Genomic DNA, 27,934 nt, shown 5'->3' with positions numbered 1-27,934 from the left:
TTTACATTTAGAAAAGTTTATTCTTGTAACAATTGACACGTTAAATAAATGTTTCAAACCCTGGACAGCATAAAGGCCTTGCTTTTTTTTTAAATATATATAATTTTGGTGGTTAGTGCTATGACATATTATTATTTATTAACGGTTTTGATTTTGCTTCTGGGTTGTCCTAGATTTCGGCGCATGTGCCTGGGAAGGCCTCTGGGGCAAAGATGGTTATTTAAGAAGGTTGTCATTGTAAATGCTCTCAAGAGGATTAAACAAATTCCACAGCAAATAAATGAACATGTTTGGAAGGTTTTCCACCCTCATGTAATTTCCAGAATACAGACATGATTCACTTGCTAAACCAAACACACAGGTACAGTAATGAGCCTGGCTCACATGACTGGACAGCACGGAGGGAGCCTCATCTATTGGCGTGGGTTACGCTGCAGGAAGCGCAACTGAAATTTTAATTAGAATTTATTTCCAGCGAGTGCTGCTTCCGTGTTTTTCTCCCCAATATAAGGAAGTGCCCTCTTTGCCTCGCCATCAGTCTGCAGAGCCCCTCGTCTCACACACTCCCCTGTTCATCAGAAGGCTGATGGAGCCAGTTTGCTTAGACACACTTAGCTACACTCGCAGCGGAGATCATCAGTCTCTTCTGTGTTTTCACCTCCACGTGCAGGGGAGAAAATCGACTTTTGCTGCCGACAAACGCTAATTGACTACCAGTTGTTTCAGAGGGACTGTGATGTTGAAAACTGGTGTCCCTTTCATTTTTATATGTTGGATGCTGACAAATTGCACGGCCACACCCCCACTGTAAGTACACCCACCAGGGAGGGTGTCGGAGTTTGAATCTGTGTGTTTTAGTATTCTGATTCTGGCACTTGTCAGCTTTCAGTGTTCTCGTTGGGTTTGGGAGACTATTTCTCAAGCGATTTCTTTGGCTACCAATAAATTTGCAAAGCCGTCTCCTTCAGTGGAGTTCCGATGAGCTGAGTTGGGAGGGGCATGTGAAATTGAGGCTGGCAGAGAGGTGCAATGAAAACTAGCCACCATCTGGTTACCTCTCATTTTTTATGGGCCAAAGATGCTTGTCTTCTTTTCTTTCCTCCTCCATCCATCCCTTCTGGTCAGGGAGTCGTCTTCAAGAATTTCATCCTAAAATGTAAAGTAATGATGAAGGCAGTGTGTTTCTTTGGTTGATTTCATTTGATTTGCTTTCATTGTTAAAGATTTTCTGGTGAGGTTCTTATGAGCTCTTAAAAGCTGGAAGAGCAGCACAACCAAGGAGAGAAAGTCAGAGAAACGAGTCAGCGGCCCCTGTGAGGTCTGCGGGACGAAGGCAGGAGGTGGGGCAGAGGCAGCACCGTGGCCTCCACTGCAGCCCTGAGGGCAACGTGCGCATGTAAAGCCAGCGTCTCTTGTCACCATGTGTTCTAACAGGACTCCCACTAAAGGAATGCGAGGAGATTTGGGGAGGCCTTACCTTTTACCCTCTGGTCAAACATCTTTAATGCTGACTTTATTTATTCAAGATGACACAGAGATCACCTGCAGAGCGTGAGGGAGTGGTGCTTGCTTCCTGTCTTGCCCGCCCCAGGCTCACTCATCAGACACCTGATTCTCGCAGGCACTGCAGTGACCGTGGGGGGCGCTCTGCTCCTCGGGGAGCTGGGCACGGGAGTGCGCACATTGGAGCCGGCTGCACCAGCGCTGATACTTCTCTATATGTTGAGCCCTTTGTGTAAGTAGTAGAGGTGGGATCCAGAGTCTTCCTGTGTCTACGGAGTTCTCCAGCAAAGCCAACTTGGAGGAAAGAAAGAAAATGCCTACTGTTCCATGACTGTGTCCTAAGGGTTTAAAGCTCATGCGGAGCACACGTGAGATCTCATTCAGTAAATACTCTGGGGTCTTTACTCTGACTTGTCATGAATTTGGCATTCTCATAATGTTATTTCTCTTAAAACATGTCTAAGCAACCATTTTTGTGTGATGGTTATTGTGCGTAAGTGTCCTGAAGAAACTGTTGTGGATGGAAGTGTGGGCATCAGTGGTACAAGAATGTTTGGTGGCCCTGGGGGCTGCCCGAGCTCCACACCATTTGTTACCAGCAGCCTTTCAGATTGCATCTTATTCCAGAGCTCACCGGGGCTCCCATCTCTCACTACGTGTCTTGAGAGAATATTTGTTCAGAGGGGAGGGGACAGGATGCTTCCAAGTCTGGGTTCTGGGGTTCCCTGTCTAAAGGTGGCACTGGCACAAATCCTTTATTCATGGAGTAATGAAGCCCCCCAGTCTCGTGGCTAATTGGGACTCCCTGTCCTTCTTCATGTTAGGAGCCTGAGGGCTTGGTTTAGGCCCCCAAACCTGTTTTTGGTGAGCTTTCAGCCCTATCACACCACCTGTGTTTTCCCGTTTCAGTCACATGACTTTGATTTTTGCAGGTAGGTGTGAATCCTGGACAGTACCTGGGACATCCAGGTTTCCCCTACAGTAGGGACAGTGAAGAAATTTCACCCCTTATGGTGTGTTCGGTGTCCTCGAGGACAAGTAGGGACCCACAGATAGATGTCTGGATGGGTGGTGATCAGGCCCGAGTCTTGGAAGAACCGAGATTCCATTACTGTTTTAAAAGTGAAATTGAGGGATTAATTCTGGAAGGTCTGATGCAACTGAGGTTAAAATTATTATATGGTTTTTATTGTTAGCAGAAGTGGTTTTTAACCCTTAGACCCAGTTCCCCCTATTTATAATAAATATTTTGTAACCTTTCTTTTCTGGTGCCCGGAAGTGAACGTCATAGAAAATGTAACCTAACTATAAGTATGATAAACAAATAGACAGGTAGATGGAAAGATGGGATACCCAAATTTTTATATTATGGGGTATTTTATATTCTATGCTAATTATTGACCTCTCAGGACAAAAGGCACATACAAAGGGAGTCACTTCTAATAAACTATTTTTCCAACCCTTACCTAACTGGGAAACAAGTAGCTTCACAATGAGCACCTCCCAGGTCCCCGGGGAAATCTTCTTGTCAGAGTTACACTTGCTTATGGTGTCCTGTGCCAAGTGCAAGCAGATGCGGTTCGGAAGCTGCCCGGAGGCTGACTCCGGGGATTCCTTCTCCGTCGCAGCTGTGAGGGAGCCTTGCCTTTCCTGAGCACAACAACAGAGGCGATTTTGAATCCCTTAAAACTGCCATACCAGTGTATATCACAACCCTCAAAAGATACGTTGAATAAAGTACAAAACTTTAAGTGTCTCCTTTAGGATAGAAATAGGGTATAAAAGAAATCATGAATTAAAAAATTCTAGTGCCCGAATAAGTGCTACATTACACTGGCTGCATCATAAGGTTAGAAAACTTCATTACCACTTTACATACCACATTTATAGTTAGATTTTATTAATGTTTTTTTCCCTAAAGAAAAAAAAATAAACATTTCATGAGTTCTTGCGTCATAGATGACGAGCAGAGTGCAAGTGTAAAACCAGGAATCTTGATGCTGGTTAGTCTAGACCATCTCCGTCAATGCGCAGATCACCTTTACTCATTTTACTGCACTTTTTAGAATCACCTTCTCACTTGGAAAAACCCCTGTGTCAGTTGGATTTGTTAGTAAAACAATTCTTTTTCTTACCTAGAACATCAGTGATGTTTTCAAGATGATAAAAAATATTTGCCCATGGCATTTAAACAGTTGCTAGTTCTCGTAATTTATGGCTCACTGTCTCGTATTTGTCACAATTGGAGAACTGTGTTTTCTTTCTGCAAATTCTCATTGCTTTGGTGACGCAGGGACACGTGTCCTTACTGGATGGATTATGATAGTAGTTGTTTGCATTCTATCCCTAAATCTGGAGTCCTGTGTTATGTTTCCTGTTAACTTAAAAAATAGGAATATTGTTTATTACCTAAATATCTAACCTCACACCAGTGATGCATATCAAATTGGTCCAAATAGGAATTCCAACATTAAATGAGACAGTAATTTCACAACCCACTTTTCCAAAAATTTGGATTGATGTTTCAATTATACCAGGGACATTAGCTGTTTTAATTGAATCAATCATTGCTTTCTTCAATAAAATTTTCCATTCCATCTGCTCTTTTGGTTAATTGATCTTCAGTGTTTCATTTGCTTTCTTTCCCAAAAATATATGATTTTGGCTTTTGTCATTGAAAATCCTTGCTGGTTTTGCTACCTCATGCTGGAGAGGAAGGCTTGTGACTGTTTTATAGTCACTGGTTTCATGTTTGTATGAGTGCTTAATGCCACGTTGCAGGGGTGTGGAGACCTAATGAAGTGTGTACATAAAAGGCTTATTCTACACTGAGTGCAGGGTTAGTGTTCACAGCCCATGTCATCAGTATCATAATTAATCCATTACAATCATCCTCTATTAATCAGTGTTTTCCTTCTAACGTCTCCAGGAGAGGAAATGTAGTAGTCTAAATGCAAATCTTTGCCAAACTTTCAGTCAATTCAAAACCTTTAAAGCTTTGCTGTCAATAGGAATGTGTGCCTGCTATCCCTAATTCTGCTCCTCCTGACCCAGGACGCTGTCTCCACAGCTAATGATCCATGAGGTACTGGATTCTTGATCCCATGTCTCTGTGTGTTCTGGGACATCTGGGGACTTCAGCACTGTTTTAGGGGCTTTGGGTCCCACCTCTTCATAGCATTGCTGAGATGAGATCTGTGGGTTCACCCTCATTCTTGAGTGTATTGTGCATTTTTCCTAGAACCAACACACTCCACCGTGGCAGCACTGCTTTGACCACGTGCTGGGACAGCGTGTGCTTGTCAGTTCTTGAGTTTAAATTTTCTGTTCTAATTTCTAAAATGGGGTATATTGACAGATACACCCCATGTAAACAGAAGCTCTGTGGGGTTTTCAGCAACTTCTAAGAGCATAAATATTCCTGAAGCAGCTAATTTTCCTCCCAACAAGTGAGAAGCAAGCCGGTAAGCCCTGGGTGCCTGTCGCGGCCAAGCTCTGCAGCCCAGGCTGCTCACCGTGGAGCAAGGAGAAAATCTTAAAAACCTACTTCCATGCCGTCTTTCACAGAATCTCAGAAATGAACGTTTTAATATCTAAAGAGGGGTGATTTTGCTAAATAAATTTTTTATTTTTTTCCTTTTTCAGTTTTATCGGGTAGAATTATTACAGTTCAACTTCACATACACATATTGCATGTAAACACATGTATAGAGCATAATGCATTTTTTAGTTTACATATATGTACTAATTATTCTTTCTAAGAACAGATTAGAGCTTTAGATTTTTAAAATTACAGTTACCAGAGGAATAAGGACATCTACAAAAGAATAATAAACAGAATATTGTAATCCTATCACAAAGGGCAGTCAGATGTACTTACACATATTCAAGAAATCAAAATAATATTTAGTTCATTTGTGGTCTTATTATTATTGCTATTAATTTTAGATTCCCCATAAATTAAGTCATATGGCATTTTTCTTTCTCTTTCCACCACACTTCACTTAGAATGACAGTCTTCAGGTCCATCCATATTGCTGCAAATGGCATCTTTTATGTCTGAGTAGTATTCCATTGTATATATGTATCACCTCGTCTTTATCCAGTCATGTGCTGATGGACATTTGTGTTGTTTCCATGTTCCTTGTTCTATGTCCCTTCTGGCAACAATTACTGATTTTAAATATTTTCCACCTTAAAATCCTTCCTGAAAGAGATGTGGTAACTGGAATCAAAAACAGTTACAGCACAGGGTTGTGTGTGATGGGCCCTGGGGGCTTGGTAGGAAGGTTGGCAGAAAAGATTTCAGATTCTGATCAAATGATTCCTCCTCTTGTAGCCCTGCTGACCCCCTCTCTCACGGCCGGCCCTACAAGTCTGATTAGTCCCTTCTGTGATTCCTACTTTATTGTGCACAAATTTTGTCCAACTGGTGTCATCCAGTAGGAACCTTAAGTGAGGCACCAAAGCTCCTGTGTTGATTTCTTCCATCAGCCCTTAAATTCCTTGGGAGCCAGGACTGTCTCATTGCCCCAAGGATCCCTAATTCCTAGTGAGATGCCTGATACAGCTGGTAATTAACGAGCACATAAGTCAAACGGAAAAACCTGATCAAAGAAAAGGCCCTCATTTCTCAGACATGCCTACTTGAGTACATAGGGTAAAATGACATGCCTTCTTGGATTTGCTGTCAAATACTTCAACAAAGGACAAATAAAAGAACAAAGGTCTGAATAAAGGAAATATGGAAAAGTATGTGAATTCCTTAATCTGGGTGATGGGCTGATTGTACTATACTTACTGATGTATACATAAGTTAGTTTATAATTTTACTGTCATTAGCTGAATGGCAAGTATTAATACGTATTAATTGAAATCCTTAGAACTGAATAAACTTACCCCACACAAAATCCTTAATATCCTAGTAATTTCTCTTAAAAATCATTTCCCACAAAGACAGGAAAAAAGGGAAAGGCAGATCCGTGCAGTTTTTCCACGTTGTAAAAAGACCAAAGGCCGACACATATGAAAAGATTGTAAAAAAGATAAAAAGGCTGAAATCAATGTCCGGAAAACCTAGCTAACAATCCTAAATGGCCCAACATAACTAACCTCAGCACTGCCGCATCAAGAATGGGACAAATAGCACCTAGTGGATTTTTTTTTAATAAATAAGTAATGATCCAGTTCCTACCACAGGCAATTATGATAAGACTGAGTATAAGTTCTAACACCAAATAGCGTACAAATCATAATTATTACTTGATTCAAACAGCTTCTTCTATAAAATTTGAATCTTTTTATTCTTAAGACAGATTTGTGGCCTATGACCTAGTGATAAAATTTTTAACTGGCTTGTATTAAAAAAGTTCACCATAGTGAAAGTTTATTACATCAACTCTTCCTTTTTGGGAAACCCATGTGCCTTGTCACTCTCTTTCATAAGATTTCCTGTGGAAAATTCAATCCTTCATTCAGGAAAAGGCTGAGCAATATATCTCATGGAAAACCTTCATAAACTGCAACACAAGAAAATGAAAATGACATTGAGCAGCCCGTGAAGCCGGCAGAAACACACAGCGCACGGCTGTGTTCCCGCCTCGAATTTCTGTAACCAGCAGGGAAATTGTGCATTTCAAGAAATAGACATAAACTCATTTCAGGACCTGAGCACACAATTTCCCTTTCAGGGTTTAGTGGGCTTCCATTTAATTCTATGAGAAATGTTTAAAACAACAGAACAACAGCTGAGATAGGGTTTAAAGTAACCTTTTTGTCTTAGTGAAAATAAAGCCAACTGATAGTTATCATTTTTACTTTATTTGATCTCACTCTCTTACTTTACCTCCCCAACCTCCTCCACAAAATGATGGTGAACATCCCCTCCTGGGTCAGAAGGCTAAGTAGAAAGTACCAATCACATGGAGGTGTGCTTTGTTGTTTTATTTTTCAAAACAAACAAGTTTCATTCATGTGATTTAATAATTAAGATCAGAAACAAAGTCTACTCAATAAATGGTAGACAACACAAGTCATCAGAGCTGCTTATCAGGTTTGGCCCCACGTTACACACTTTTACATGGACATGTGCAATGTGCTGTCTTAGGAAACGGTGAGTGGGGTCAGGGCCTCTGCTCTCACAGGGCACACAGCCTGGTGGGGGAGGCGGTGTTCAATCATTGCCTTTTTTTTTAATGTAAGTACAAATTATGGGAAATGCTATTTAAAAAGAACAAAATGAGTCAATGAAAGTGAAAAATACCAGGACAGTATTTAGGCTGAAGGAAGACAGGGAATCTCTTTGAAGAGTTGACACTCCACTGAGAACCAAAGGACAACTCCAGTACTGCAGGTGAAGGGCAGGGACACACTGATAAAGGGCTGATATCCAGAATATACCAAAATTTCTTTAAACTCAACAAGAAGGATGAATAACCTGATTAAAATATGAGCAAAATGCCTGAACACAGACCTCATCAAAGAAGAAATCTAGATGCCAAAAAAGTCTATGGAAACATGCTCCACAGCATCTGTCATCAAGAGGATGCAGACTGAAACAGCGAGGTACCACTGCACACCTGTCAGAACTGCCAAAACGCAGAACACTGACAGCACCGAATGCTGGTGAGGATGTGGAGCATCAGGTATTCTCATGCATAGTTGTTGGGAATGTAAAATGGCCCAAATACTTAGGAAGACCGTCTGGCAATTTTTTACAAAACTAGATATTCTCCTACCATATGATCTGGCAACTGTGCTCCTTGGTGTTTACTCGACGAAATGGAAACTTGTGTCCACACACAAATGTGCATACAGATGTTAATAGCAGCTTTATTCATAATCACCAGAACTCAGAAACAACTATGCTGTTCTTCAGTAGGTGAATGGATAAATAAACTGTGGTCCAGCCAGAGAATGGACCATTATTTGGTGCTAAAATGAAATGAGTTATCAAGGCATGGAAAGACATGGAAGAAACTTAAATGCATATTACTAAGTGAAAGAAGCCAATCTGGGAAGGTTGTGCAACTGTCTGATTCCAACTGTATGGTGTTCTGGGAAAGGCAAAACCACAGAGACTAAAAGATCAGTGGCTGTCAGAGGCTAGAGGGGAAGGAGCAATGAATGAGGTGCAGCACGGAGCATTTTTAGGGTCACTAAGACTACTCTGTATGATGCTGTGACGGTGGATACATGTCATTTTACATCTGTCCAAACCCACAGAGTGCACGCCACCAAGTGTAAATCCTAGTGTCAAGTATGGGCTCTGGGTGATGATGACGTGTCAGTGCAGGTTCACCCATTGTCGCAAATGCACGCTCTGGTGCAGGTGTCAATAGTGAGGAGGCTGTGGTGACAAACTGCTGTTCATACACCCAATCCAGCACCAGCCACCGCTGTTAATAAAGCTCTGTGGGTGTGTGGACTGTCCGGCTGCTCTGGCGTCTGAACAGCAGAGCTGAGCAGCTGCACCAGAGATCAGGAGGTTTCCAGACCCTGAAATATTTACTCCCAAGCTCTTGACAGAAAAAAGTCTGCTGAGCCCTGTTCTAAACGAATCACAATTCACCCTGATGAGACAGGACAGCAGGGCCCAAACTAGGCATGGTTAATGGGACTAAAGCGATGTTTTACTTCCAACACCTTTCCTGAAGTCCTGTAGATCCAGTGACAGACTGTAGCCAGGAAGCTTCTGCAGAAGTATTCGGTAGCAACTCTTCCCGCCAGGCTCCATGATGCCGGGGGCCGCGCGCTGCACGGATGCCACCCGCTTTAAGAAGGCGGACTTGCAGTGACTGCCGATCAACTCATAGAGCTCGGAGAGGATGCTGCACTGCTGAATTCTCTCCTCGGAAAGCTGAAGCACAGGGAGAAAAACAACAAGCATCTGAACGAAACATGTAAGTGAAAAAAGACCCTTAAAAATTTTCCCTTAAAACAGAGACCCAATGACACAGGAAGGAAGAGGAAGGCTGACTTCGTGCACTGCTGGGACCGGATGCAGAAATGCAGGGAAACAGCGCTGTTCAGACGGGCCCCATCTTTCCGCGTTCCGCCTGTCCTTTTACTAGTAAGGCCCGTATTCCCTGAAATAGAGGAATCTGCTACCTAAACATGGGACACAAAGAAGGGAAAGAGGAAAAGGAAGGGAAAGTAAAGGAACAACAGTTCATCTAGGCCCTAGTATTTGGGCGGGACTTTCACCAAACACACAACCTCTCAAAGCACAGAGCACACAGTGAGAGGCTGACAGTGTGACTGCAACTTCTACTCCTTAAACACCAGCTACCTGCCAGCACACGCTGCGCCCCTTACTGAATCATTACAATCATTTCAGAAACTATTACTACCCCGGCTCACAGGCAAGGAAATCTGAAACTCGGGGAGGAATTATTATCATCCTGGACAAAGTCCCACAGCCCAGAAGTGTCAGAGCATCCGGCAGACCATGGACTAAAATGCTCCTCATCACCACGGGCCCTGAGCCTCAGGCTGAGGCCACGTCAGGTCTGCACGGACCCAGAGCGAGTCTGTGTGTCTGGGAATGCTCCGACTCGAAGTGCCAGGCCAAGACCCTCAGGAACATATATAATGAAACCAAATCCCCAAACTCATTTCCAACCCACTGCCCTGTCCGGGAGGACTGCTCGGCACATCTGGCTTATCACCTGTGCACAGGCTGAGCAAGGGGCCCACACAGTGATGTGACATCCCAGTGGAAGTGGCTCGGGGACCGCTTCATCACAGGACAGACTCTCCCGGCTTCCAACATTAACTCTCCATTCCATTTCCAATGAAAAGTAAGTTTAGACTTGTTTTCCTCTCCAGAATCAAAGAGAGTGGTAACATCAGCGGGAAACTCAAGACTGAGGAAGAGTCTCCTGGTCATTTGGAAGGATAGGCCGGGGAGGGAACAGAGACAGGGATCAGAAAGACCCGTGTTCCAGTCGAAAGTCTGCACGTCACTCGCTTTTACAGTTTCCTTATTAATACAGGTGATAAAATCTAATTATGATTGTTGGGAAAACTAAATGAAATAACGTATGCCACTAGCATAGGTGTAAAATCCTCCATGAGTGTCCCAGAAATGGACGTGACCATGGTTAGATACTGTCTGCCAAGTCTTGGGTGCTAAGCTCACGTCAGCCTGCCAGAGATGTGCCAGAGAATGCCTCACCATCCAGCAGCCTTCTCCAACTTTGAAACTCACAACGTCCGAAGAACATGCAGTGGTGGATGCTTTGGGGCACTCTGGAGGTAGCACTCCAGTGATGACTTTAAAAAGCTGAGGAGAATTTAGGGGACCATACAGTTCAAATACAGAAAACTCATTCCATGTCTACAAATATTCATCTCTAGCCATGATGATTCAGAGAGGAAATACATATTCAAACGTACATCATTTTCCCACATAAGTGCATCAAAACAATTTGGAAAGAATGTCACTTTCTTCTGTAGATCACACAGCGGGGATTACAAGGTTTGTACTGACAGCACTACTTGTAAATCATCTGCAAACGTAACTAGGTCCACTATCAGTCATCATCATTCGAAGGGAAGGATGGAAAAGAACAAAGCCAAGCTAATACGCTCCAGTCTTTTGTTTGGTTACGATGTCACAGAGGAGACGGACAGCTCAACAAGGAACCACTCTGCCGTGATCACGGAGCCGGGGAGCGGGATTGGCGGCAAGATGTATGACGCAGCCGCAGCTGCGACCGCGCTTCTAGGCAGGTATTCAAATGCGCCTCGACAAGGTGTCAAACGCTTGTGCCCACGTCCTCATCACCTGACATGTATTAACGAGAAATGGAAGCCTATAAACGGCCAATACCCTTGGTGGGTACACCGTCCAAAGAGCAAAGTCACAGTTTGACAACTGGCCATCCGGTTCCCTGGGATTCATTCTTGGAGAACCTTAAAAACCACTACTCTGTCCTCAAGAAGTGCTGCCTACTTGTCCTATCTTTGGCTCAGGGATGGAGCACGTTCACGTGGACTTTAATGTCTGCACAGATTTGACTGTCTTTCTCCAGGTTCACTTGTCCATTCTGAAGAGGCCTGAGTTAAGTCCAAATCCCATAAGATCAATTCCCTCCAGTGACAACTCAACGAGTCTGCAATTACAAACCAACTGAACAGGACTGTCCTTAGCTAAAAATGTCACCCAACCTTCACTGTTTTCTTAATCTCCTCTCCTGGCTAATTGCAACAGGCTAACACCACCCTCCACCAAGTTCCCCAACTATGTCAAATAGAAAGTAATGTCCATAAAAGAGGAGACAACTCCATAGTCACCTCTGAATTCCTAGCATATGTTAATGTCAATAAGTAGAACTATGATTATGGCTTCTTTCCTTTAAAACCTTTCTGGTTATTTAAATGAGACCATGGAAGGGAGGAGTTTGGGTTCAGGATCTTGATCCAGTAGACTCTGGAGACATTTTTCGGAATGGCTGCCCACTGATTCATTCAAAACACAACTTCTCTTTCCGGGAGGAGCTGTGATTTTCTGCCAGGAGCTTGTTGTCACTCTCATGCCAGAACAGATTTAAACTAAATACATACATTGGATATGTTATTTTTCCCCGCTTCCAAAAAAATTAACTTTCCTTACTTCCTTGCCTTGAGGAATGCTTTTTTAATTTTCATTCTAATTCACCCTTTTATAAAGAAGGATTCTCAGGATGTGCTTGGCCTTACATAAGAACAGCCATCCAACTCCCAGTGTGAGAGGCCTGGGGCTCATCTCCTGACCTCCTGTCAAGGCAACTGAAACTCAGTTCAGGAGCCAACTGGCCCCCCAGGGCTTCTAAGGCTCGCGTATCTCCCAGAATCCCTGCTTTCTGGTTTGACTTGGCTTCTGAGGATTTCCCCTCACTTTCTTCACAATTAGCTGTGCAGCTTGAAAGATGAGGAAGGAAGGTCTTATTTCTTAATCAGCATTTTAAGGAACTTATGTAATGAAGGTTTTCAAGACTTTCTAGAACCCTCCATTGCCAAGGCAGAAAACACAATAGATATTTTCTAAATTTAGCTATCATGTGCATTTTTTCTTTGCTTTTGTTTTCTTAACTGCTAACAGACATTTTTTAATTAAAAAATAAAATAAGGCCCCAAATAGGATAGAACATTGAAGAGGAAACAAAATTAAAGGGCAAAGACAGAAAAATGATAAGTACTCTACAAAGTTAATAGAAAAAATACACTATGGATCAGATCAGCAGTTCTCAGTAACAGCTAATTGAAAGCTGACCATGAGGTAAAATGTCTCTGCTGTCAGGAGACGGCCAACAGAAAACAGAATTAAATCAACAAACTAAAATTCTAAGTCTGGCGAAGTAGAGAAGTCTACCAGCTAAATGTGTTTTCTTCTGGAAGAGAGGGAGACTCATAAGATCTTTTCTGTGGAGCCTGAGCCCAGGTGAGGACGGTGAAGTGAGCTCTGTAAGTACCCAATTAGCAAAGTGAGTGATGAATAAAGAGACGTGAGCTTTGATGACAGAGATGATACTACTATTCACTTGTCCTGTAAGTATGTCTTCACGTTCAATGATCAATACCTCGGCGTCCTCAGGGATTGAGATTATAGGAAAATGCACAGCCCGGGCCTAGACCTCCTCTGTGATTGTGGCACTGCACTTAGATGTTTCAAGGGCACCTCCAACTCCAACTGCAAATAGCTGACTTCATGGTGCTCCTCCCATAGCAGTCCTGCCCAGGGCCCCTTGTCGGGGTCAAGGTCTGTCTGCCTCTCCCAGCTCAGTCCCATCACTCACAGATGTGACTGGACCCCTCCTTCAGGGCCCAATTTCCTCAGTCAACGAGTCACACCACCCACACCTCACCTACCAGGTTCTCACTGGCACTCCCTCAGCACTGACTCTGTGCTGGGGACCACACTGCACACTATGAACACGTTATCTCACTGGATCTCCACAGCAGTCCTGGGAAGTCGGTATATCACTGCTTCAATTAATAAGATAAATTGTTTCACTTCCTTGAGTGTGTCATCCAAAGTGACACGGCTACTGAGACACAAACATGGGACTGAAAATACCTTGAAAATTGAACACTGCTACACCTCAAAAACACCCTACTCTGACTTATCACATCACCTCCTGCCGAGCCTTCTAAATGTTTCTAAGCATTCTACAAGACAAAAGTGATCTACGAGAGCACCCTTCTCCCCTACTAAAAATCTGACAATGACGTTCCACTTCCCTTAGGAGAAAGCCCCACCGGGTCTGAGCAAAGCCCAATGGCCCGGCATCCACGTTCCCTGCGCGGCCGCGCCGCCTCACCCACCACACAGCGCTACACGTGCCGTGTCCAGGACAGGGATGCTGACTCCCTACAACCCGGGGATCGTCTCAATCGAACAATGATCACCCTCTTCAGTGGTCACCCTATTCATTGCTGACTCTCAGAAAAATATTTTCTCAGGGTGAATCAATATCTTTTTCCTTACAACTTCCCATCATTGATAATGAGCTCCACCCAAAAGAGAGAAGACCAAATCCTCTGTCTCCTTATCTGCAATGTATGAATAACAAGGAAATATGAGAGGTTTTAAGCGAAATAATATTGATATGAAGCTGAGGGACAATTCCCAACATACAGTAAGCACTCAATATGTGCTTACTTAATATTAATAAAATAGATTCCATTCCAGCAACCTTAAATCAATGTTTTATGGCTTTGTCCAAAAGACTACTGACAAACTATTGGACGAACCCCTTTGAGCAGATCCGCCCAAGCGTACTGGGATAGGTAAGCGTTGACTCCAGTTACAGCTGCAGCCAACCAGCACTACGGGGCAGGGGCAGGTTGCTAAAACTCTTACATGTTGTTTGAGCATTTAGTTGTAGTTATTGAATAAAGACAGGTATTATATAGTCAAAGCTCCTGAAACATAAATCTTCAAAGATTGATTCAAATTAGGTTTCAAGTACAACACTCTCACTAGAAATTACTTGAAAATTATAGTCTTAGCTCCTCTGCACATCAAAAGGTCATGTTCTTAATGTATGTGACTATATACACTGAGAGGATTGTTTAAAAGAAATTAAGATGAAGCCATAATGAGTAAGCTTTCATTATAATCTGCACAAAGCCCCACCCAAGGGTCTCACTTCTCACTTCCACATAGGTGTTCAGGTAGCTTAACCTGGGTCTTGGTTTCTTATGACACGGGGGTGGGAAGAATTGTGGATACATTTATGAAGCAAATATAAATCTAGGGTATTTGCTGTGTAGGAATCCTAGAAATAAATAAATTGATATATAGTCCCACCCTTAGGAAGCTCAGCCTTTCAAATTACAACAGCATTAAAAATGAAATGATACATTTAACAAAATTTTACAAGATTTGCACATTGAACATTTTGAAGTATCACCAAAAAAAAATTAAAAGATCTACATATATGGAAGGCATCCCATGTTCATGGAATGGTAGACAATATTGTTAAAAATGTTAAGACTCCCGAAAGTGATCTACAAATTTAATGGAGTCCCTATCAAAATTCCAGCTGACTTCTTTGCAAAAATTGAAAAACTGATGCCAAAATTCATATGGAAGTGCAAGGGGCCCAGGTCAGCCAAAACAATCTTGAAAAAGAAGAGCAAATTTGGAGGACTCACTCAAAGGTTACTACAAATCTATAGTACTCAAGTCATTATGGTACTGGCATAAGTTTGAATGCAAAAATCTATGAGACACAGTAAAAAATCCAGGGGGGAAACTTACATTTACAGTCATTTTTCCAGAAATGTGCCAACAACACTCCATTGAAAGAATAGTCTATTCAACAAATGGTGCAGAGACACCTGGGTATCTGAAGGCAAAAGAATGATTCTGGAATCTGGACCCCCGTATATTATATAACAAATAAAATATTAATTCAAAATGGATCACAGACAGAAACGTAAAAACTAAATGTATAAATTTTCTAAAAGAAGACATAGTTTAAATCTTTGTGGTCCTAGGATAGGCTATGGCTTCCTAGATACAATACCAAGAGCACAAGTGAAAAAAAAGAAAGATAAAATGGACTTCATCAAAATTAAAACCATTTGTTACAAAGGACATCATCAAGAAAGTGAAATGAAGGGGAAGGGGGTAGCTCAAGTGATAGAGTGCGTGCTTAGAAAGAAAAATAAAATGAATAAATCTAATTACCTCCCCTAGAAAGAAATTGTTTTAATGTTTAAAAAAAGTAAAGTGAAACGACAATCTGCTGAATAGGAGAAAAATTTTGCAAAGCATATATCTAATAAGAGACTAGTATCCAGGATATAAAACAAATGCTTACAACTGACCAATACAAAGAAAATCGACCCAATTTTTAAATATGCCAAGTATTTAAATAGATACACAATTGGCCATTAAGCATATGAAAAGATGCTCAGCATCACTTGCGAAATCAAAATCTAAATGATATCTGATTTTACACTCACTAGGATGGTTATAATCAAAACATGGACAATAACAAGTGTCGGTCAGGAGGCAGAGAAATGGGAACCCTCAATATGCAGCCGTTGGAAAGGAGCAATGGTGCAGCTTCTTTGGAAAAGCCTGGTGTTTCCTCAAAAGGTTAGAAATATATGGCTCAGCAATTCCACTCCTACATATAGAATCATCCCTCAGTATCCTCGGGGGGTTCGTTTCAGGAACCCCCCACCCTGGATACCATAATCCAAGGATGTTCGAGTCCCTTTACAACCAGCCATCTGGATCCATGAAGTGGAAACTACAGATATGGCGGGCCAACTGTACAGCCAACAGAATGAAAACATATTCTCACAAAACTTGCACATCAATATTCATGGCAGTATCATTCAGAGTAGCCAAAGGTTACAAACAATATCCATCCATCAATGAATGGATAAACAAAATTACCAAGAATAGGCCCACAAATTTTTGGTCATTGAATCTTTGACAAAGGAGGTGAGAACATACAATGGAGTAAAGACAGCCTCTTCAGCAAATGATGTAGGGAAAACTGGACAGCTGCATGTAAATGAATGAAGTTAGACTACTCCCTCACAGCATACACAAAAATGAATTCAAAATGTCTTAAAGACTTAAACATGTAGTCAAGACAGTATAAACCTCTTAGAAGAAAACATAGGCAAAACATCTGACATACATCTCAACAATGTTTTCCTAGAGCAGTCTACTCAAGCAATAGAAATACAAGCAAAAATATACAAGTGGGATTTAATTAAACTTGCAAGCTTTAGCACAGAAAAGGAAACAATAAGCAAAACAAAAAGACAATCTATGGAATGGGAGAAAATAGTTGCAATAAATGAGACTGACAAGGGCTTAATTCCCAGAATATGTAAACAGCTTTTACACTTCATAAGAAAGAAAAACAAACAATTCAATCCAAAAATGGTCAGAAGTCCTAAAGAAACATTTCTCCAATGAAGACATACAATTGACCAATAGGCACATGAAAAAATGCTCAATATCATTATCAGAGAAATGCAAATCAAAACTGCAATCAAGTATCAACTCTCACCAGTCAGAATAGCCATCATTCAGAAGTTCACAGACAGTAAATGCTGGAGAGGCTGCGGGGAATTGGGAACCCTCCTACACTGTGGTGGGAATGAAGTTTGGTGGAGCTATTGTGGAAAACAGTATAGAGGTTCCTCAAAAGACTAAAAATTGACCTCTCATATGACCCAGCAATCCCACTCCTGGGCGTATATCCAGAAGGATCCGTAATTCAAAAAGACACCTACACCCCAACATTCAGAGCAGCACTATTTACAATAGCAAGACATGGAAACAACCTAAATGTCCACTGACAGATGACTGGATAAAGAGTTTGTAGTGTATTTGTACAATAGATTACTATTCACCCATAAAAAAATAATAAAATAATGCCATTTGCAGCAACATGAATGGACCTGGAGAATGTCATTTTAAGTGAAGTAAGCCCGAAAGAGAAAGAAAAATACCATATGAGATCACTCACATGTGGAATCTAAAACAAACAAACAAACAAAAAAACAAAAAACAAAAAATAAAGCAAAGAAACAAAAAGATAAACTTATCTACAGAACAGAAACAGACACAGAGACATAGAAACCAAACTATGGTTACCAGAGAGGAGAGGGTGTGGGAAGGAATATATTGGGAGTTCAAGATTTGCAGATACAGAGTATGTATAGAATAAACAGCAAGTTTATACTGTATAGCACAGGAGAATATATTTATTATCTTATAGTAACTTATTTTTAAAAAGAATATGAAAATGAATACAGGTGTGTTCTTCATTAACTGAAGTGTTGTGCTGTACAAAAGAAACTGACACATTATAAACTGACTAGACTTCAATGAAAATGTTTTTAAATAGACCAAAAACGAAAAAAAAGAAAAAGGATATTATCAAACTAAAAGAATAATGTACTGATTCAGGCTACAACATGGATGAACCTTCAAACTTTATGCTAAAATAAGCCAGACACAAAAGGCCAAATAGTGCCCTTTAAGGTGAACTGTATCTGAGTGTTTATTGTACTATTCCTGTAAATTTTCCGGAGGTTTGAAGTCTATCAATATCAAAAAAAGTTTTATTCATTAAAATCATAAAACGCTTCCTCACAGGAGGGCTTTAATTATTAAATGCAAAAATGCATGGAAAGCTCTTGAAACAACACTTTGCACGTCCACACACAGTCACTGCTTTCACTGCCACTCAGAGGTTGGTACCAGCGCTGATGAGAGCTACCTCCACTCGCTCTCCTGCATACAGGAGTGAGGGCCTGAGCTCTGACAGGCAGGGTGAGCGTGAACCTGGGTCAGACACAGCCACATCCCAGACCCTGCGTTACCCAAATTTCTTATACAAACTGCAACATATAATGTAAACACGCTACAGGGATGTATCTTACAACGCAGGGAATACATCCAATGTTTTACAGTAAATATAAATGGAGCATCTATTGTACACCTGAAATATATCATATTTTAAATCAGCTATATCTTTGTAAAAAATTAAAAAATAATTTAAAAATGTTATCACTTTAATATTCAATTCAGTTTTTAAGTAACTACTAAACAGCTTAGAATGTATAAAAGCATTTTAGTGTGCTGTTTGTTTACATATTTATTTACTTTTAGCCTCCTGCTAAAAGAGAAATTAAACAATTTTTTTAAACACAGCTTAACAACCATAACAACAAAAAGGCAAAACTGAGAGTGAAGAGAAAATGGAGATTCAATACTTAAATGAAACCAGTGGGAGGTAAAGTCATAAAAATGGATTCCATGAAGTCAGGGCAAGTGTTAAAGGCCGACTAGAATTTCAGGTGTAAGATTCTTGACAGATAAAGCAAAAAGAAAAAGATGATGGGGAGGGCGGTACAGCGTGTGCTTAGCGTGCACAGGGTCCTGGATTCGAACACCAGGGCCTCCACTAACAGATAAATACACCTAATTACCTACCCCCCCAAAGAGCTCCAAAGAAAAGAAAAAGAGAAATTTCTTTCCCAAAGAATCCTGATATTAAATTTGGATTAAATACTTAAAAAAAAAAAAAAAAGAAAAACAGAAAAGATGAGTGACACTGTGAAGGAAAAGCCCAGCTGGGCTAACAAGCTAAGTCACAAATCTAAGTGTGATAAGTGTCCGTTTACTGATCTAAGTTTTGCTGGGCTAACTCGTAAATCCGATGTCAACAATTGTCAGTAATGTGATCTGTTCCAAATTGATAAGCTTCAGTGTACTGATTCCTTGCTTTTTGTTATTGGAGCCTTATTGGCTAATAGCCCCATACTTGTAATTAAACCTATAAAACCTCACGTGCAGGTCTTGGAGGTGCTCAGAGCTTCGGAACAGAAGCCCCTCTGAGCCCGCCGGGGTAATAAATCTCAGTACTCCAACCCTCTGTGTGGTGCTTGTTTCTTGGCTGGACTGTTGTTTCCATAACAACACAAGCGACGATGCCCGTGAGATAGTTCTGCAGTGGCTGCTGGCAGGTCCCCATGTCTCACGTGGGAAAATCTGAAACATCCTTCTCACCACTCAGAGTCATCATAAGCCCACACCTCACCTCCCGCTGTTAAATGCAGGAGCACAGGCAGGGCCCGGTCTTTGTTCTCTCTGTGTCATCACAGTGAGATAGGATGGAAGGGGGCAGAGCACATCCATTCAAGGAAGGCCACAAAAATTAACATCATAATGGTGAAGGATTCAACCCCCAATAGGCCTTGAGGCACAGGATGAAGAGATTTAACTTCTAGCAGATCTTGAGCTTCATTATGCACCCACTGTAATAGTAACATGGTGAATAACATGCCCCAGGCACCATGGCAGTCCCAAGGCTAGCCACAAAAGGTCAAATGGTGGGAAATGGTCAACTCTCTGGGAATACAAGCCCCTTGCCCTAAGGCTGATCCTTCTACTTATTAGCATATGAAACCACCAAGCCCAAGAAAAAAGAGCAACACAACACCAACTCGGGGTCACCACTCTCTCTCCCTCTTCAGAGAAGGCCCACACTATGTGGAGTGTGTACCTACTTTTAATCTGAGCATCAAACCCCCACAACTCGTGAAGTTTCTCTTGCCTTTCAATGTATCTCTCTGAATAAATATACCTTTACTCAACACTGGCTTGCTCTTGAATTCTTTACTGCATGAAGCCAAGGAACAAAATCTGGTGGGGCACATCCCAGGGGCTCATCCAAAGCCTGAGACACAGCCCTTCTCATGCGTCACGTTTTTTTTTCTTGTATCAACAGGACTGGGTTGTGAAGGGAGTTCTGAGGCCCCAGCTAAGGGACAGAAGCAGCCCCCAGGGCTCGAATTGGCGGGCAGCCTCTTCCCCAGCAAGGGCCCTGGGGTCTGCCCAGTTCTCTGTGTTTCCCTGTTGTGCTGACTCCCCAGCCAGAGAGCGTTCTCCCTAGGCCTGTCCCCACAAAACCCTTCTCTCCAAAATACAAGCACATCATGTCACAGTCCTCTTGTTCAACCAGGAAATGTTCAGCCCACTATTTCCCTCCCCAGTAAAGTACCTAACTGTCCTCCCTCCCATCCCACCACTTCTTTCTTTGTGACAACTCTGCACTCCCCACCCACCATCCTGAACGCAGGTGCCTTGCTGGCTGGGACCGAGATGTTTCAGTCTCACACATCCTGCACCCATTCACTTTCCCCTTGTTACCTTAAAAAAGCCTTTCCTGAGTCACCCACAAATCTGATACTGAACATCACAAAGTGCTGAGTTTGCAGTCACTGTGTGCATACCTCCCAGGTTTTGACTAGGTTTCCTTCACAAGATCTTCATTAAGGAGCTGCATCAAGAAGTTTAAAGAGTCTTTTCTTACATCTGAGCGGAGGAGCCTGCAAAAAATTTAAATGGCTTTGAAGAGAGGGTTAACCAGGGACAGAGGGTTAGCAGGTCCTATTCAACAGTGTCATGAGGCAAAATGTTCTTCAAAGGCTCAGAGTGGCTTCTGAACGTGGAGTCAGCAAGGAGGAGGTGACAGGCAGTGAGTAGGGTGGGTGACACTGGGTGCGCTTCCCCAGCTGGGGAAGAATTGGATTTTGTTCTAGTTTTCCAAACAATTTCTTACTACCTTTTTCACCTATTGTCACATACCATTTCCTACGAATTAAGAATATCAATGTCAGTCATTTGGGCCACTTGGGAGAAGCAACACGATGCCATTCACAGGGCTGGGACATGACAGCCACACCAGTCTAGGTTGATAGACCAGTGGGGGTATTTCCAAGGTGATCACGGGCATGCAGCAAACTCCCCAGCTTCAATGACCTCATCTCAAAGGTGGGGCCAATAAAACTACCAAGAAAAGTGCGTGATGATTATTGCCGACAACTGTTTACTAGGTAATTGCCCGTGACAGCTGCAGCTTAATGGGGAATGAGTATGATAACAAGGCCCTGTCTACCTGGCCACACGCTCCCTGCCTTCCTGCCTTGGTGCAGCAGCAGAGTTTGTTTAGCCGATATGAACGCCCCCAGAGCAGCACTGATGGGAAAGCTCGCAGCTCTGCACTGCGAGGTGTGTTCCTTTCCTTCTCAGAGCTGATCACAGTTTGCTGTCATCTGTTTTTATGTTTATCCCTTTTATAACAGCCTCCCCCCGGAGTTTTTGCTCAAGCAGCGCAGTTCCAGTGTGTCTTGCGGCCTGCCAGATATTCTGGGCTGGGAAACAGCTGACCCCACATCTGGCTCTGGTGCTGAACGGAGAGGGCAGAAGGCCCTGGGGCACATGCTGAACCGAGGCCACTGCACCCAGAATTATGATCTGACTTTGGGCAAATTACAGTCTTCTTTACCCTGAGATTCCTCATCTGTCCATGAAAATAAATGCCCATGGCACACAGAGTTACAAGGATTAAAGGAAATCACCAAATTCATAACCTAGCCAAGGGGCTACCAGTGCGTCCTCAACAGACAAATGCTGCCTTTACGGATCTGACACACGCGAAGCTGGGCGGCCGCACACAGTGAACACTGCTAAATGCCAGTGTGTTAAGTGCTTCATGTGTGCTACAATACTCTTCAGAACTTACAACAATCCCAGGAAGAAACGAATAATATCATGCCCATTTCACAGATTCACCAACAGGTTAAGAGAGGTTACATTCTAGTCCAAGGCCCTATGGTGAGGAAATGGCGATTTAAACCGGATTCTGGGCCCAGGCCTTGTCTCCATCTCTCTCCCAGCCACCTGATCACTTGCCTATGAATTCCACCTGTCCAATACCTAAGTGTGCAGTCGGCCAGCTCTTAAATGCAATGTGTGCCACCGTTTGTCAATGTTGGTTAATTACCATAAACTGTTCTCAGAAACCACTACAGAAAAGAATGGTGGACTTAAGGAATTCTGCATTGCGTTCTCCTGTAATGTGCAGAAACCCTTCCCTACATCACCAAATCCAAATGTATGCTTCCTCCATGTTTATGTTTGCACACAGCTTATTAAAGTAGAAGGTACCTGCAGTAATTCCATCTTGGCTGCTTTCCAAGGTTGCAGATTATCCATAATCAGTCCATGAACATACTACAATTTGAATGAAAATACTGCAAACATGTCAGTAAACAAAGAATGCTGAAACCAAGTCATTAGTGGCTGCTGCCACCCCCCAGCGAGGAAAGGCCTGCAGCCCAGCCGCTGCAGCAACTCACAATGGTGCCCTCTGAGCAGACTCAGAATAAGAAAGGACAGGATACTGGCCCTAGATAGCTAGGTGCTTGTCTAAAGAATGAATTCAGTGAGTCCAAAATATTTTCTTCCTCCCATATATAGAAAAGCACTAAATTATTGAACTTGAGATACCTGGCTTTCTTTAGATAACAAGCAATCTTTTATTGTTCCAACAACCTTGTCTTTGTTGTAAAGCTCCTATATATCCTAGCTCATCCCAAACCTCTTGGGAGCAGTCCCTCAGAGAGATCTGAGAGGCTGTCATCCCGGCTCGAGTCCTCCCGCAAATAAAACATAACTCTTAAATTTTAGGTGGCACATGTATTTCAGTCAACTGTTTTGGACACCATGAAGGGACCCAGAGCAGACTTTCTCCACCTGAACTCTCCGAGTAACTGGGGCCTTTGTACCAGCAGTGGCCCTTTGTGACCATCCGCCTCCTCGGGGAGTCCAGATGAATTTGGGTGAGTCTCTCCTGGTTCTCGGATCTCATATATTGGTTGATAATCCTGAGTTTTATTTGGCGGTGTTTCCAGGTACCTGGCCCTCCAGTTGAAGGAGACTGGGGGGAATTACCCACCCAGTGGAGACATACTGGGTGGGACCTCGTTGAAAGGTAACGGGAAATACCCACATTGAAGAGACGTCAGAAGTGGGCTGGTGGAAACCTATTAGGAAAATACTCACCCAGTGGAGACGTCCTGAGTGGGTCCAAGTTGAAAACACTGGGTTCAGGACTGAGTGGTTAGGTAAGAGGCTGGTCTAATGTTTTCCTCAATTTGGTTACATCCATTGAATTTTTCAGGATAAAAGTAAAACTCTTATGAGGAACCTTTCAACTCCAAAAATGGGACCATCCTCCTGGCTGGTAACAGCTTTCTCGGGTGACAGAGAATCTTGCAGTAGTGGTAGAGACAAAGACTTCATGCCATAGAGTTGTCCCTGCGGGAAATCTTACTAGCAAATTTATTCTGAGAACCCGACCTTACAATGGGGAATAGAACTTTCAAAAAAAAAAAATAAAAAAAAGAAAAGAAAAGAAAAAGAAATGACAGATTGCCAGCCTCCAATTAATACCCCAGCCATGTTAATGTACATACAAAACTTACAACATTAATTGGGAATTAGAAAAGAAAATCTCAATCTGAAAGTAAATAATCAGGCCTGATAGAAACATTTTTTGGAATTCTGAACTTATAAAAACAAAATCCACTTTAGGGGGAACTTGGATTTCTCTTCCTGAGTCCTTGAAATGTAAACGTTTTATCTTTCTCTGGGTCTTTTAAGTGTGTTTATGTATGTATATGTATGTTTACTTTCTTTTTAAAGGAAACCTTGGACTCTGCCATACAAAAGGTACAAGTATTGCGTACATATGGTGGCCACGTAAATAAATTGGATTCTAAGCAATTCTTTGTTTGTACCAATTTTCAGATATTTTGCCATCTTAAACTTTGTTGCATCAGCCTGGACCACAAAGGCCTTTAGCTTTTGGAGAGTAAAGCTTTGAATTTTATTTAGGCAACACCCCCACTCTCATGTGGAAAATCCTCTTCATTTTATTCATTTAAAATCACTATATATATATATATATATATATATATAAATTGATGGCCATATGATGGATCCTTTAATTTGGAAAAACTTTTAAATTTGTGAAAGTTGAAAGAGATCTCATTATAAACAGCTGTTTAATTGGTACCTATTAAAATCAAGTTTAAAGATAGAAAAATATATCTAATTGTTAACCTAAGAACTTAATTAAAAAAAAAACTGTTTTGAAAAGCTACATTTGTGTTTTTCCTTTCCAATAAATGGTTCTAGAGATGTTAATAAAAACTTAGAATAATTATTGGTAATTAAGTTGAATAACTGGAAAAAGGATTGTAAAAATGTCGGAAAAAAAAAGATAAGGGCTTATCCCAAATGGATAAATATTTTTATATGGTTATTTTGAATGAGATAAATAAAATGGACATTTTTGGAATAGATACAAGGTTTTGATACTACACTAGTAAAGTTAAAATAAAGGGCCAAAGAGATCACCTACTGTCCCCCAACATTAAAGTTCAAACAAGTCCATTTTATTTGCCACAGTTTAAAATATATGTATATATAGACTGATATACTTGATTAATGATTGGGACAACAGACCAATTAATCAAATTAAAAATTGAGTAGGACCTAAGCACTTCGGCTGAAACTTGGGCATCCTAGAGACTTTTCTATAAAATTAGATACAATGAACAACAACAACAAAAAAGTTTCTGGCAATCCTTCTAGAAATAAAAATTATTGATTAAACCTAATAAATATAAAAATTAAAGGTATAAGATTTAAAAAATTTGAGATAAATGTTTATAAAATTGGTATATTTAAATGGTCTTTTTATAAACCTTTTGCTTAATTATGTTGTGGGATAGATCTGTTTCAATGGAAAAACGCTTCCCCTTCTTGGTATTATAAGGCTGGGCACATATCTGTCCCTCAGAAAATATTAATTGAACAAAGTAAAGGAAACCAATAGAGTTACATGAGCCATCCAATATAACGTAGAACTAAAAACTAATATACAGTGGCTAATAAAAAAAATATAATAAGAGGTTTACCCTGGGTTTAACTTATAACTCAAGGAAAAGAGACATCACTAAATACCTTATGCAAGCTTTGGAAGACATGATAAAGTAAACCTTAAAGTTTTAAAACATTGAATTCTTTGTTTACAGCTCTCCTGATTGATAAAAAAAAAATGCCAAATAAGGAGATACAATTGGGTCTGGGTGACAGAGCAGTTCTCTGGGGAACTGGAAGCGTGTGTCTTTGTCTTGCAGACCAGAAATGTAAATACAGAAACAGTGACCTAGGACTGAGCCTAATTAGCTCAATGAGATAAAACTTAGGGCCAAGAAATTTTTGGCATTTTAGAACTCAGAACTCTGACGGGTCCTTCAGACTTTGTCAAGAAATCTTAAATATCTGTTTCATAAATAGTAAGCCTTAGTGATTTGAGCAAGCAAATTCAGCTTACTAGAACTATTATTATACCTATCTTATAAGTAACTTTTAAAGTGAAGCTATGAGATCTCTAGCTTTTGTCTGTTTATAAACCTGCGTACACATTACAGATGTGAGATATTTATACAGCTAAAAAAAAAATCAAAGTCAAAGAGCTCTGCTTAATTGATGTAAAAAATAAGAGCTTACAAATTAAGTATTTTTAAAATAAAAACTGAACAAATTGACTTTCAGCATCACGTGAACTGGAAAAATTCAATATTAAGATAATATTTGATATTGTTTAGTTTAAGTATGTTCTAATTAATATAGACATCTTTAAAGTCATCAATATTAAGTATAATACCTTTACTGTACCTAGGTTTAATGAAAGTCAAATAAGATTCTGTTATATCTGGTGAAGATTTGTCAAGAAAAAAATAACAGTAATGTGGTGTGGTAAAATTTTAAGTAAATTAAATGCAAATGAGATGAGAGCTTTGGGTAAATTTTTAAAATATATTTTTAAAATGTATGCTTAACATAATCTCTAAATGTTTGGTATCTTTAAATTCTAGAGTTGTGCTAAATTAAGTTAAATGATAGGATTTTATTTAATAGCTATGCCATTTTCAGATAAAATAAGATTGAAATATGAATTACTTAACATTTAACTTACTCTTACAGAGAAACTAAAGGTGTTTAGATATATTAATAAATGGTTGGTTGCCACCCTGAAATAGACTCTATTTTTAAGGGAATGATCTCAGTATCCTAGGAAAGTAAGATAAATGTGTAAAGGAAAATATAAGAATGGAATTATATTTTGTTAATGAAAAATAGTGACTTTGTCCTGAAGCTGGTTATTTCTGAATGGAAGAGAAAATAAGGGACACACTAATATGAGAATAGAAAGCTGTGGAAGGCTTGTGGAAGAGGTACCCTAAGGAAAGAGTTTCGTACGTTGTCGGAATTGGCTAAATTTAGAATCAACTTGGGCAAAGTAAATGAATCTTAGAAGTAAGTTGGTACAAGACTAGATTTGGTTTTCTCGCTGTTAAGAGGAAACATGTTTTTTGAAATGTTAATCCACCTTCAGCCACAGATTGTAAACCTTCTTATACCACTTAACTGATCTGTTCTGCCTTTACCTTTGACGTATTTTCTTGTTAATGAATAAGTACTGCTTTACAGTGACCTATATGTTTATCTGACCAAGTGTTCTGAAATCTTTTAAAAAGATCCCCAGATATCAATTTCTAATTAAAGTTCTTTTAATCGCCAGTTAAGTTTGGGAAGTTACAGATGGCCCCTGAAACATCCCAAAGAGATTTTAAAACAGTAAGTTTCAATTGGCATGTTAAATAACATGATATTGTCAAATGAATAATAAATCTTCTAAGGTTATATTGTATGAGAAAATATTATTAATATAGATATTCTAGTAATTATATGGTCTCCCTAAAATTCTGGTATATCTGAAATGTTACCAGTGATAATTCTGGGTATAGTGACCAGGTTTCTTTATCGATTATACTATAACGGTGTTTAAGCATGCTTTTAAATCTTTGTCTTTTATAGACTTTTAATTGTTTTCATCTAATGATTTTGAAAATGCTTTCTCTTCAAGGAAATTTACTGATTTCTAATAAATGTCAAACTATAGCACTGAACGAAACTGGGTAAGAAATTTTAAATATCTAATGAAAACTCTGATTAAAAGAATTAGTTATGTGGGACTAAGTAAACTGATGAATATGGTTATAATTTTTGATGTTGTTTGAACTACTACTGGCTTTTAACCTGTTTCCCAGACATAAACTCTTCCTTTTAAGCTAGTTATAAATCACAGAAATTTGATAAATTATACCTATGTAAGCAGACTTGATACAGTTATCTTTTCTCCCTATCTGATCCTTCAAGAGACTAAAAACTCTTAGGTCCCCAATGGCTCAATCAGACAAATGAGGAAGATCATCTCCTAACAGATATAAGAATCTAAAGGTATTTTAAGAATTTTAAAGAGAAAAGAATTTACCTAAATCTGTAAGGCAGAAATCAATGACAAGCCATTGACGTGGCTTTCCAGGCCTTAGCAAATCTTATTAACATTCTACCCTGAGACTCCTTATTAAAAGTTCCAACACAGCCAATTTAAAAAAGCCTATATGATCAAATAATCAGACTTGACTTGTAAAGAAATTAATCTTGATTTGGCTTTATTTGAGAAAAATGAGGGTAATT

At 40.5% G+C, this 27,934-nt stretch overlaps 2 long non-coding RNA genes across 5 annotated transcripts in view; both read right to left on the bottom strand.

Annotated features, from left to right (window-relative positions):
- LOC141577139 (uncharacterized) overlaps positions 1–27,934 on the bottom strand; it is a 440,247-nt gene that overhangs the window by 320,031 nt on the left and 92,282 nt on the right. The window lies entirely within an intron of this gene.
- Positions 5,108–27,934, bottom strand: part of LOC141577138 (uncharacterized) — a 34,716-nt gene continuing 11,889 nt past the window's right edge. The window contains exon 2 of the long non-coding RNA XR_012505763.1: positions 5,108–9,361. This is a non-coding gene — a long non-coding RNA (uncharacterized LOC141577138). The remainder of the gene's footprint in view (positions 9,362–27,934) is intronic.

This window comes from Camelus bactrianus, chromosome 3, assembly GCF_048773025.1.
Source record: "Camelus bactrianus isolate YW-2024 breed Bactrian camel chromosome 3, ASM4877302v1, whole genome shotgun sequence".
NCBI lineage: Eukaryota > Metazoa > Chordata > Mammalia > Artiodactyla > Camelidae > Camelus > Camelus bactrianus.
Note: the sequence above shows the minus strand (reverse complement) of the source record. Positions and strands in the feature narration are given on the sequence as shown.